The sequence below is a fragment of the Magnolia sinica genome, chromosome 19 (assembly GCF_029962835.1).
Source record: "Magnolia sinica isolate HGM2019 chromosome 19, MsV1, whole genome shotgun sequence".
Classification (NCBI taxonomy): domain Eukaryota; kingdom Viridiplantae; phylum Streptophyta; class Magnoliopsida; order Magnoliales; family Magnoliaceae; genus Magnolia; species Magnolia sinica.
In genome coordinates this window covers 44427569-44438037 of record NC_080591.1, presented here as the reverse complement: position 1 = coordinate 44438037, position 10469 = coordinate 44427569, and the positions used below count along the sequence as shown (strand labels likewise).

The window sequence follows — 10469 nt, the reverse complement described above, 5'->3', positions numbered from 1 at the left end:
CACCAAATTGTCATCTCCTTCTGCCATTCGCAGGCCTGTGGTGGTCATTTTTCTGCTAAAAAGACCACGGCTAAAAATCCACAGTGTGGCTTTTACTGGCCCAATATGTTCAAGGACACTCATGATTTTTGTAAAGCTTGTGAGCATTGTTAGAAATTGGGTGCATTGTCTCGTCGAAATATGATGCCTCTAAACCCCATTCTTATCATTGAAGCATTTGATTGCTGAGGCATTGATTTCATAGGCCCATTCCCCCAATCCTTTGGGAATTTGTACATTTTGCTAGTAGTAGACTATGTCACTAAGTAGGTCGAAGCGATCCCGTGTCGGAACAATGACCATCGTATGGTCTTCAACTTTTAAAAGAAAAATCCTTTCCCGGTTTGGAATGCCTCGGGCCATCATTAGTGATGGAGGTTCACACTTCTGTAATAGGACATTTAAAAACTTAATGAAGAAATATGACATCTCTCATAAGGTGAGCACTCTATACCACCCGTAGACAAGTGGGCAAGCTAAGATTTTCAACAGGAAAATTAAGCACATTATGGAGAAAATAATTAACCCTAACCATAAGGATTGGTCAATCCGTTTGACCGATGCTTTGTGGGCATACCGTATAGCTTTTAAGACCCCCATTAGAATGTCTCCCTTTAGACTCATCTAGGGGAAAGCTTGCCACTTACCTGTAAAGTTGGAACATAGAGACTATTGGGCTATCAAAAATATGAACTTTAATTTGGACAATATTGGTTCACTGTGCAAACTATAGTTGAATGAACTTGAGGAAATTTGGAACGACGCATACGTGAGCTCGAGAATTTACAAGGACAGGATGAAGGTGTTCCACGACAAGAGCATCCTTCAAAAATCATTCATAATCGGTCAAAAATTCCTTATGTATAATTCTCAGTTACACCTTTTTCTGGGTAAACCCCGATCTCGATGAACCGGCCCTTTCACTATTACTAATGTCTATCCACATGGGCTTGTTGAGATTTTAAAAAAATCCAACGAATGGCCATGTTTTGAAAGTGAACGAACATCGTTTAAAGCCATTTGTTAAGAAATTTGACTTAGAGGACATGTCAATGCCTCTGACTGATCCTGTGTACCAGGATTGATCTCCTAGTCTAATGGAGCTGTAGTTAGCTTTATTGCTTTCGTAGGATTTAGGACTAAGATAGTTTGCTTTCAGTTTGTTTAGTCGTTGTGCTAACCCATCTTCACATTGAGAACTTTGGAAGAGCTACAATTCACCTTCTTCAAGTACTGTCTTTCCATCACTACTCCTTTCTTTTCATTGTCTCAATTACATTACATGCTCATTTCTTTTACATTGAGGACAATGTAAGTTTTAGGTTGGGGGGTGTGTATTAGGTAAATTAATCAGTGTTTTCTTAGTTTTGAGCAAACAATTGTGAAAATTTTTAAATTTTCAAGTTAAAAACATGTTTGGGAAATGATAATTTGTGGAATTAAGAATGCTTTAAGTATGATGATAACATGGAGATTGAACTTTGAATTGTTGGAGTTTGATCAACTGAGTAGACTATCATTTAAATTCATGCATTTAATTGATTAAGAGGAAGTTTGAATATCATGTTAATCTAAGTCACAAGACACGTTCAATATACTTTTTGTGAATAGTACTAGAAATTTTGATTATTAGTATGTATATCATTGAAAGATAATGAGAATTAAGGCTGGAGAATTTTATCCACCTTACAAGATTAAAAGAACTAGTTAAAAAATAGTGAGATCGACAAAAAAGGTCATGTATGGTGAAAAGACTGGAAAAGACTGAAAAAGAATGAAAATAAAGTAAAGTCTGAAAAGAATGAATAAAAAGAGACCGTCGATATAAAATTAAAAAGTAGAAAAAGAAAGAAAAGGGGATAAGTTCAGAATTAACACTTGTTTATTTAAGTAATCTAAGGTGATGAGCATGGCTAATGTTATGAAATAATAGTACTTTTATGGAAAGTAAATTGAAATTCACAAAATACATTGAGAAAACTTGATATATGAACTTATGCTCTAGATTGATTAATGAAGAATCTATTTGATTGATTGCTTGTTTGATTCAGCTCTAGGGTTACAAATTTTCACTCTCGCTTCTTTGGATTATACTCATTCATACTTGTTTACACAAATGATTGTTTTCTTGAAGAACTTTGAACATTGGGAATTGAAAATCACTCCACGCATGTTTTGCTCGGGACTAGCAAAATGCTAGTTGGGGGTGTCTTGAGTGTGAAATATTACATATTCTCCCTATTTATAACTTGGTTTTATAAATATGATAGTGCTTAATCGATTTAATTATGCATGTTTTCATGTAAGAGGTGATTTCGACAGCTTAAGGTGAAATTAATGCCAAAAGAAAGATTTATGCTTAAAAGATTACTAAATGAAGATTTGGAGATTTGGAAGTCATTAATGAAGGATTCACATGCCAAAGATCTAAGAAAACCAAGTGAGGAATGAAGAGAATCAAAGATTTGAAGTAAAGAAGAGGAATCTTGAAATTATCCTTTAAACAAACATATTCCTGACATTGTCCTGAAAAAGAATATTCTGAAACTTGGAGTTTATTTTAGTTGTGCAGAGTATAGTATATTTTGGGATACTGCGCAGAGTGAACTTTAATTTAGGAAACTGTGGATAGTGCATAAATTTGAGGCAGTTTCTAGATTTTTCCAACTAGGTGTGAAAGTTAAAATTCTACAACTATAAATAAGACTACCTAGGATGCTCTAAAGCATCTTATAGGGTTTGGAAAGGTCTCAAGGAGCATACACAAGGGTGGAGCAATCACCAAAGAGTTTTTCTTCTTCCCTAGTTTATTTTTCATGCTTTGTTTATGAGATTTGGTTTCAATCATGTCTATGGTTGGCTAAACCCCTTAGCTAGGGCTAAGAGGTGAAGCTTGTAGCGTGTTTGGATGTTTATTTTACTTTGATTCTTGTTCTTATTGAACTTCATTGATTTCTAGTTTGAATTTAAGAAATATTTTCAGTTTTCTATGGTTTGTTGTGACTCAAATTACAATTGAAGTTGTGATAGCTTTGAGTATCTTCTTTTCTATTATGAGATTGTGAGATTGGTAAATCTTGTTGTTCACCATCGTCTCCTGGGCATGGTAGGGTGATGGAATCCCTTCCACTCATCACAATTCTCTTCTATTGAGAATTAGGTCAATGAAAGTTCAAATTTAATTTAATTGCTTTATCTTTCAATTGGATAAGATAGGACTCCAATTCTAATTATGTTCTTTGAATCAAGTAATGTAGCATCTTGATAGTTACAAGTGGATCCTTGACACCCTAGTTCCCACCTTTAAATTCACAAGTTTTAATCAACTTTATTCACAATTACTCTCCTTTATTCCACATTTCAGATTTTGATCTTCTTCTAATTCTAGTTCTGGTTATTTAAGAATATGGGTATGGCTAGCAGATAGGTTTTGAATGCCCTAGATCATACCCTTCATAGGAAACATCGACCCGACGGAGCATATGGAGTCTTTTTGGATCTACATGGAATTCCATGATGCTTCCGATGCAGTCATATGCCAAGCCTTCTCCTTAACTCTGGCCGACGCTGCTCGACTGTGGTTCAAACAGTTAAAGCCGAGGTCCATTAGTTCGTTCTCTAAGCTCAGTTGTAACACCCCGTACTTTTTAGTACTCGGGTGTTACTACGTAACTTGGTATAAATACAAACCTAACCTATTCGAACATTTAGCTTTACTCAAGTCTAAATCTAACCATTAGGAGTAATATTCATCTCTGAAACAAGTTATGCATTCGTTGATTTTTGAAATGGATCACTACATCATCAAGTCACTCTATTTTTAGGAGTTCAATTACCCTGATAGACCAATTGCTCTGATGAATAAATCAGATAATCCAATATGAATCATAGAATTTGTGGCCTAGATCATTAGGTCAACCTATGGTTAGGCTAACATCACTCAACATAAAGATCCAACACTAACTATCTAAATTAAACGATCTAATCACTAAATCCACCACTAACCAAACCTTCGCATGAAAAGATCTGACCGTCGGAACTTTGAGGATCATCAAATGATACCCATTTAGGCACATAAACTAAGCATTATGGCCACTAGGACATTAAATCCACCTCATCTTTGGCCTGTTGACACAACAATGTGTCCAAGACGAGTGGATAAAGTAGATTCCACTAAACAATTTTGAGACATAATTCATCAGATCCACCGTTCAACATGCCCACGACATTCAAATTCACAATTCACTACGTGATCATCATTATCCCAACTTCTAGTAGTTGAACCTATCATAGAAATTCACTTAAATAGGCCTAGAGACTATTAGAAATTCGATGATCAAATGGAGTAACAATCTGACCGTTAGATTGCTAATAATCAACACGTATGACAAGATCGCTTGGTATGGCCAACCCAAGTTTTAGGATCTACCTAATCTTTAGGCAAGAACACTAATTTGGGCCCTCCAAAGTAAATGAACGGCCTGGATCCACTACAAGAAAAGGGGGTTTTAGCCTCAGTTCAAAACTGTGGCTAAAAAGGTTAAAAACTGAGGCTAAAGCCTTTAGCTTCAGTTTTGCCTCAGTTATCCAAACCGAGGTTGAAACCCCTGTGGCTAAAGGCTTTAGCCTCAGTTTTAGCAACCGAGGCTAAATTGACTTTTATAGCCTCGGTTCTTTAAGTGAGGCTAAAAACCATTTTAGCTTCAATTTTCTCGAAATGAGGCTAAATCAAAATTTTAGCCTCCATTGTTTTCAAATGAGACTAAATCTGAATTTTCGCCTCAATTGGCTCCAACCGAAGCTAAATCTATTTTTAACCTCGGTTCTCAACAACCGATGCTAAAGCCTTTAGCCACGGGAATTTCAGCCTTAGTTATCAACAACCAAGGCTAAATTCAAGCATTAGTTACAAATTGAGGCTAAAAATGTTTTTTTTTAAAAATATTTATTTAAACTAGTAATCCATTCATTCAATCCACTCATGAAACAATCAATCATGAAAGCCACAATACCAACAAAATAGTTAACAACAGCTATTTGAGGTTTAACTCAATCAAACTGTTATACAACACTAGGTTCCACAAATAATACAAAGTCATAGTCGCGCCCATCATCACCAGTGCCATCGTGCTTGGCGGACCTTGAGATAACACTGCCCGTCCATCTTCTGCTACTTCCAGGCCAAAGTCATCATTGCCTCCACCAGCATTCTCCATTCGAAATGTGCGTAGCAGGCCCTGCAACCTCAACAGGTAGCTCTAGCCAGCTGGCTGCAAGACATGAAATGAAACTCTCAAATAAGAAATGAAATGCAGATGGATGTGTGAAGGGAAAGGAAAGAGAGTAGAATTGAGAGTTGGAAGTGCTGGAAAGGAAACCCAAAAGGAGGATCCGATAATGAATGAGAAAATAGACAAGATGTGAATTATAGTATATTCTCATTAACCCAGATTTGGTTAATGCGGTGGACCTCATCAGGTCCATGTTGCTAACTCTCAGCCTGTAGAAATTGATAAAAACCAAGATGAGGCAGGGGAAATAAACTTATGCATTGTAATATTAGACTTTTATCTGATGAAAGACAATGCATCATAAGATATTCATTCTTCAAAAGCAATTGATATGACCTTCTTTTTCTGATCCAAGCTATGCTTTTCACCATAAGCCTTGTGCTGAAAAAACTTGCCTCCACTAGTCTTCACATCCATGATACTTATTATTTACAGTATCAGGAGTCAAACACTCACAAACTTCGCTCATACCCAATGAGAATCCAAAAATTAACTCAGGAATGTAGGGTTAGACAGATGCAGTGCCACAATTGGCTCAGCCATAACAAATTATAAATTTTTTTAAAAGAAGAATTTAGAAATAATTATTATTCAAACAAAATAACACATTACCTCAGTCTTTATATCTATCCCATATATATAGAAAATGTTTTTCAATGGAGGTCTATCCCAAGGTGTAAGAGGATTTAGCACTGGATCACCAGGATACAACCTGAAATTTACAGCATTAAAAAACATAAGCCTGCTGGAAATGATATGACTCCAAAAATGCAGAACATTAGTACAACACATACAATCAAATAAAATAGCTTTTCCACCATCTACCTCGGGTAACAAGCCAATCCGCATCTGTAAAATCAAAGGGCAGAGGAGAACTTTAATCAGGCATGAAAGTGGAAGGGTCAAAACCTGCAAGCTGTAGAAAAGCATTTACAGGCAATTTTTAGCATCCAAACATAGACTATAAACCATTTACCTGTAAATCATTTACAGTTAACCCCATTTACAAGCATCATCCAAACACATCCTAACCATACCTATCAATAATAAAACTTGTCACCTTCTTCTCTGGCAAAAGAATAAAACTTGTCACCTTCTTCTTCTCTGACAAAAGAATAAAACTTGTCTCCTCCTTTTTCTTCTTCTCTGGCAAAAGATTTCAAAGTTACCAATGCATCCATAGGCAATTCAATGGCTCAGTAGCAAATTAGTGAAGTAAGCCAACGAAAAGTTCTTACCACTGCTAAATCACATGCGTGACTATCTTCTTGGAGAAAATTGTATAAAAATACAGTACATGAGTATGGATACAGCAAGGATCAAGTACGGCAGATCCCCTAAATCCAAATTTAATGACAGATACAGCAAGGGATTGGTCAGAACTCATAAGATAATCATGTTATGGATTGTGCCATGTTTGATTGATGCTATCTACCTTGCCTAGAATAGATGAAAGAAAGGCAAAAGGAAAACATTTATATGGTCTCTCCTTTCTAGCAGTGGTGTGGTCAATCTAGAAAGGAAGAAACAACAGGTACTTTAGCAATTGCTTGGAATCTGTGGAAGAGATCTTTCATAAGCTAAACAGTTGGATCCGTCTTGGGCAATGGGTTTGCCTACAGTTTAGAAGTAAAAAGGAGGAATTATTGGGTTGTTGGGTCTTTTTTCTTCCTTAATGCCATCTTTAGGGGTGCATGCAATGATCTCTCTTCATCCCACATTGCTTATTCTCATTTTTCCCTCTTTTCAGTGGTTCTAATAAAATTTTCTTATGTTACCGTTCAAAAAAGATAGCCAAGTTCAAATGATGCCCCAACAATATCAAGCAAGCTGGATTTGCAACCCAATTGGTAATATTCATTTAAAATTCTAAATAACCGATAGCTCAACAGTTTAAAAACAGAATGGATCTGGATTTCAAGTCTTGTGAAGGCAGGTCTCTTATCCATACCTTAATCCTGTTGTTTGAGTATCCAACTCAGATACTCCACTTTTGAAGGACCCACATAACATGGGTAGAAACTATTTATTAAAAAAAGTCAGTTTAAATATTTGAGATACCAATGAGTTAAGATGATTTGTAATAGTGGTGCAAGAACAGAAACTGGGCTGTTAATACAAATTCAAGCAGTAGTGGTTCACTAAATATGCTAAACATTGATTCTAAACCCCATCTGTAAATCTGGGGACCTTGCGTCCACCCAAAAAAAGAAGAAGAAGAAGATACCTTTCCTTTCCCTTATGCTAATTTGGAAAGAGCAGACCAACAAAATAGTCTTTCTTTTCCCTAATGCTCATTTGGAAAGAGCAGACCAACAAAAACGTCAATTATTCTCCGGAACATTAGAATAAGCAGAACAAAGTAAAGACCAACCAATCCATGTTAGAACTCAGAGCTTCGTCTGAGAGAGAGAGTTGGCAGCATTTAAATTCCCACTAAGGCAGTTTGTCTCCCTACTCCAACCAAAGCCTAATGAATGGTGCTCTGATGTCCTCATCAAAATCTTTCCACTAACTTAAAATGTTTTAGCTTTTGGCAAATTAGAAAATACATATGAATAAATCTCCCCTAGAATGAAGAAAAAACCCCGAAATTTTTCATATTATCAGCAAACATAACTTTTCAAACAAATGTGGGTGTTTCATTTTGGGTCCTTTATTTGGGGTTGGTTTTACATTATTTTTCAAGAAGACTGTGAATCTTTAGTGAGAAGTTACATCTAAAAACAACAGTGTTTAGTGCCCAAGAAAGCTGAGGAGATTCAACTCGTCTTAAGAAATGCTAAAGGGGGAATTTTAGTTACAAGAAAAAGAAAGAGAAGTTGATAAGAGCACACGAGAAATCAAGTACTCAAAAACTTGATCTTGTCTTTGAAAGTTGAGAAAATAAGATCATGCAAAAGCTTTCAAAACTCAATAAATTCGATCAAGGACTCAAAATGACTTGAAGAAAGAGATATAATAAGATTGTTAAACTAGAAAGTCAATTGAGCGTGCAAAAACTTGGAATTTTATGTTATTAACCTTAACATTCTAGTTGTATGAGAAGATGGTCATTTTGGACTTTTGCTCCCATCAAGTTCATGATGAAAGACTAATAATTATGTTTGTCATACATGAACAGATTGCATCAAAAAAAAATAAAATTAAAAGCAAACGAAGATGTTCCATAACTCAAATAGTGTTTCTTCTATCAAGATTTGAAACAGGAATTCTCATGACTGCTTGACAGAACTTCAGGCCAGCTACCTACAAGACATCAACCCTCCTTTTACCTGGTCTAGGGACTGGCTGGCTAAGAAATTGCTGAGAAGGACATTTGAAATTCCACGAATTTGTAACACAGTATTCACGTGACAAACATTTTTTAAATCTTTTTAGTTTCACCAAGATATTCCCAATAATATCCTAAGAAAACCTCGAAATCTAAAATCTCCCCTGAATTCTACTCGCAGAGAAATTACTGAGAATGATATTTATCTCTGTGACAAGGATGTTTGAATTTTTTTTATTTTTTGTGACAAGGACATTTGATAATTCCACTCATTTATAACCACAATATTCATGTGAAAAATGTAATAGATCCATCACATGGATCATACATAACGTGCAGTTTCCTTGGCCAAGAAAAGCAGGTTGGTCCACTAATCAGGTTGAGAACACTTGTGTATATTTAATGCAAACTGTCATTTCTTCTCTATATTTTGGCCTACCTTATATAATGAGCAGACTAGCCAGATTCTTCAACCTGGACGACTAACAGTCAGCTTGCATGCCATGTGTCTATTTTCATATTTTCTCAGTTTTTAACATTGAACATTGCATCATTTGTAGCATTTTCTCTATTAATAATGTTGGCTTTTGGTTGCAGAAATGATTGATAATCTAATGGCCTCAAGTTGCATTTGGGCAGAGAATAAAAATGACAACGAAGGGATACAGAGCTTGGCACCACCACAACAACAATGTCGTGCATTCTCCAAGTCTCGCAGCTCTTCCCCTGAGACATTTCATCAAAAATATGTTGTGCACACCTTCAACATTCACAACAAATGATGAATGGCAAGACTAGTCTATGTCTACATCCATTGTATACATGGCATACATCTATAGCAACCCAAGCCATCTAGATCATTGGTCCCATTACAGAGTTTAGGAAATCCCATTACAGGTCGAATTTGGGAATTTCTTCCCAAAAGGAATAGCAAAGCGAAATAATGGAATTTATTATGAGAATTAAAACGTAGAAAATGAGATTTTTAGAAAATGCATTTTTGAGCAAATCATGACACAGACATGCATTAGGCATGAAAACTGAGAAATTTGGGGGGAAATCTGATACTAGAATGGTACCTGAGACATGGCAGCCGCGAGGACGCCGGGATGGTAGAGTTGCTGCTTCTGTAGCAACGCCTGCTGCATCAGAGTTTGTTGCTGTTGCTGCTGCTTCAATCTCTGTTACATTCTCCCAACCTTCTTGAATGTATTGTCTAGGAACCCAACGGACAAAACAACAAATCTCGGGCAGGAATCGTAGAAAGGAGCGGCGAAGAAGGATTCCAGCTCTTTTACAGAGATTGAAGCTGAGAAAACGAGAAAAAAAGGAGTAAAATCTACGAATCGGGAGCAGAAACCCTAGGTGAAAAAATGAAGAAAGAGATCGAGGTCACGACAGGTTCTTCAAAGATCGAAGAAATCAAAGAGATTTGTAGAAAATTAAATGAAGAAAAAAAAAAAAAAAAAAGGAAGGACGATCGAGGTGTAAAAATCCCAGGGGAAAACCCTAGAAAGAGAACGAAGATCTCTCTCGCTTGCTCGCACAGCGAGTGAGAAAAGGAGTCAGGGAAAAAGAATCCATGCACACATGTCGAATATATATTTCAGAATTAGACTTTTAGCCTCGGTTGCTATGCAACTGAGGCTAAAAAGTGAGCATCGGGCCTTTGCGTGAAATCTTTCTTCCGGCCGTTCGAATTCATTTGAAATTTCTTAATTTTTTTCAGAATTTTCAATTATTTGAAATTTCTAAAAATTTTAAAAATTTTTAATTTTTTCAAGATTTGTAAATTCAAAATTCTTTTTTTTTTTCAAAAATTTCAAAATTTTTTAAAATTCTTAATTTTTTTAGAAATCTCAATT

At 35.9% G+C, this 10469-nt stretch overlaps 1 long non-coding RNA gene across 1 annotated transcript; it reads right to left on the bottom strand.

The window, feature by feature from the left end:
* Positions 1–5935: 5935 nt before the first annotated feature.
* On the bottom strand, positions 5936–10174 carry LOC131235317 (uncharacterized). Its single transcript, XR_009166056.1, has 4 exons — positions 9684–10174; positions 6569–6667; positions 6368–6476; positions 5936–6239 (listed from the first exon to the last, which is right to left on the bottom strand). It is a non-coding gene; the product is annotated as an uncharacterized LOC131235317 (long non-coding RNA).
* Between the last annotated feature and the right edge of the window lie 295 nt (positions 10175–10469).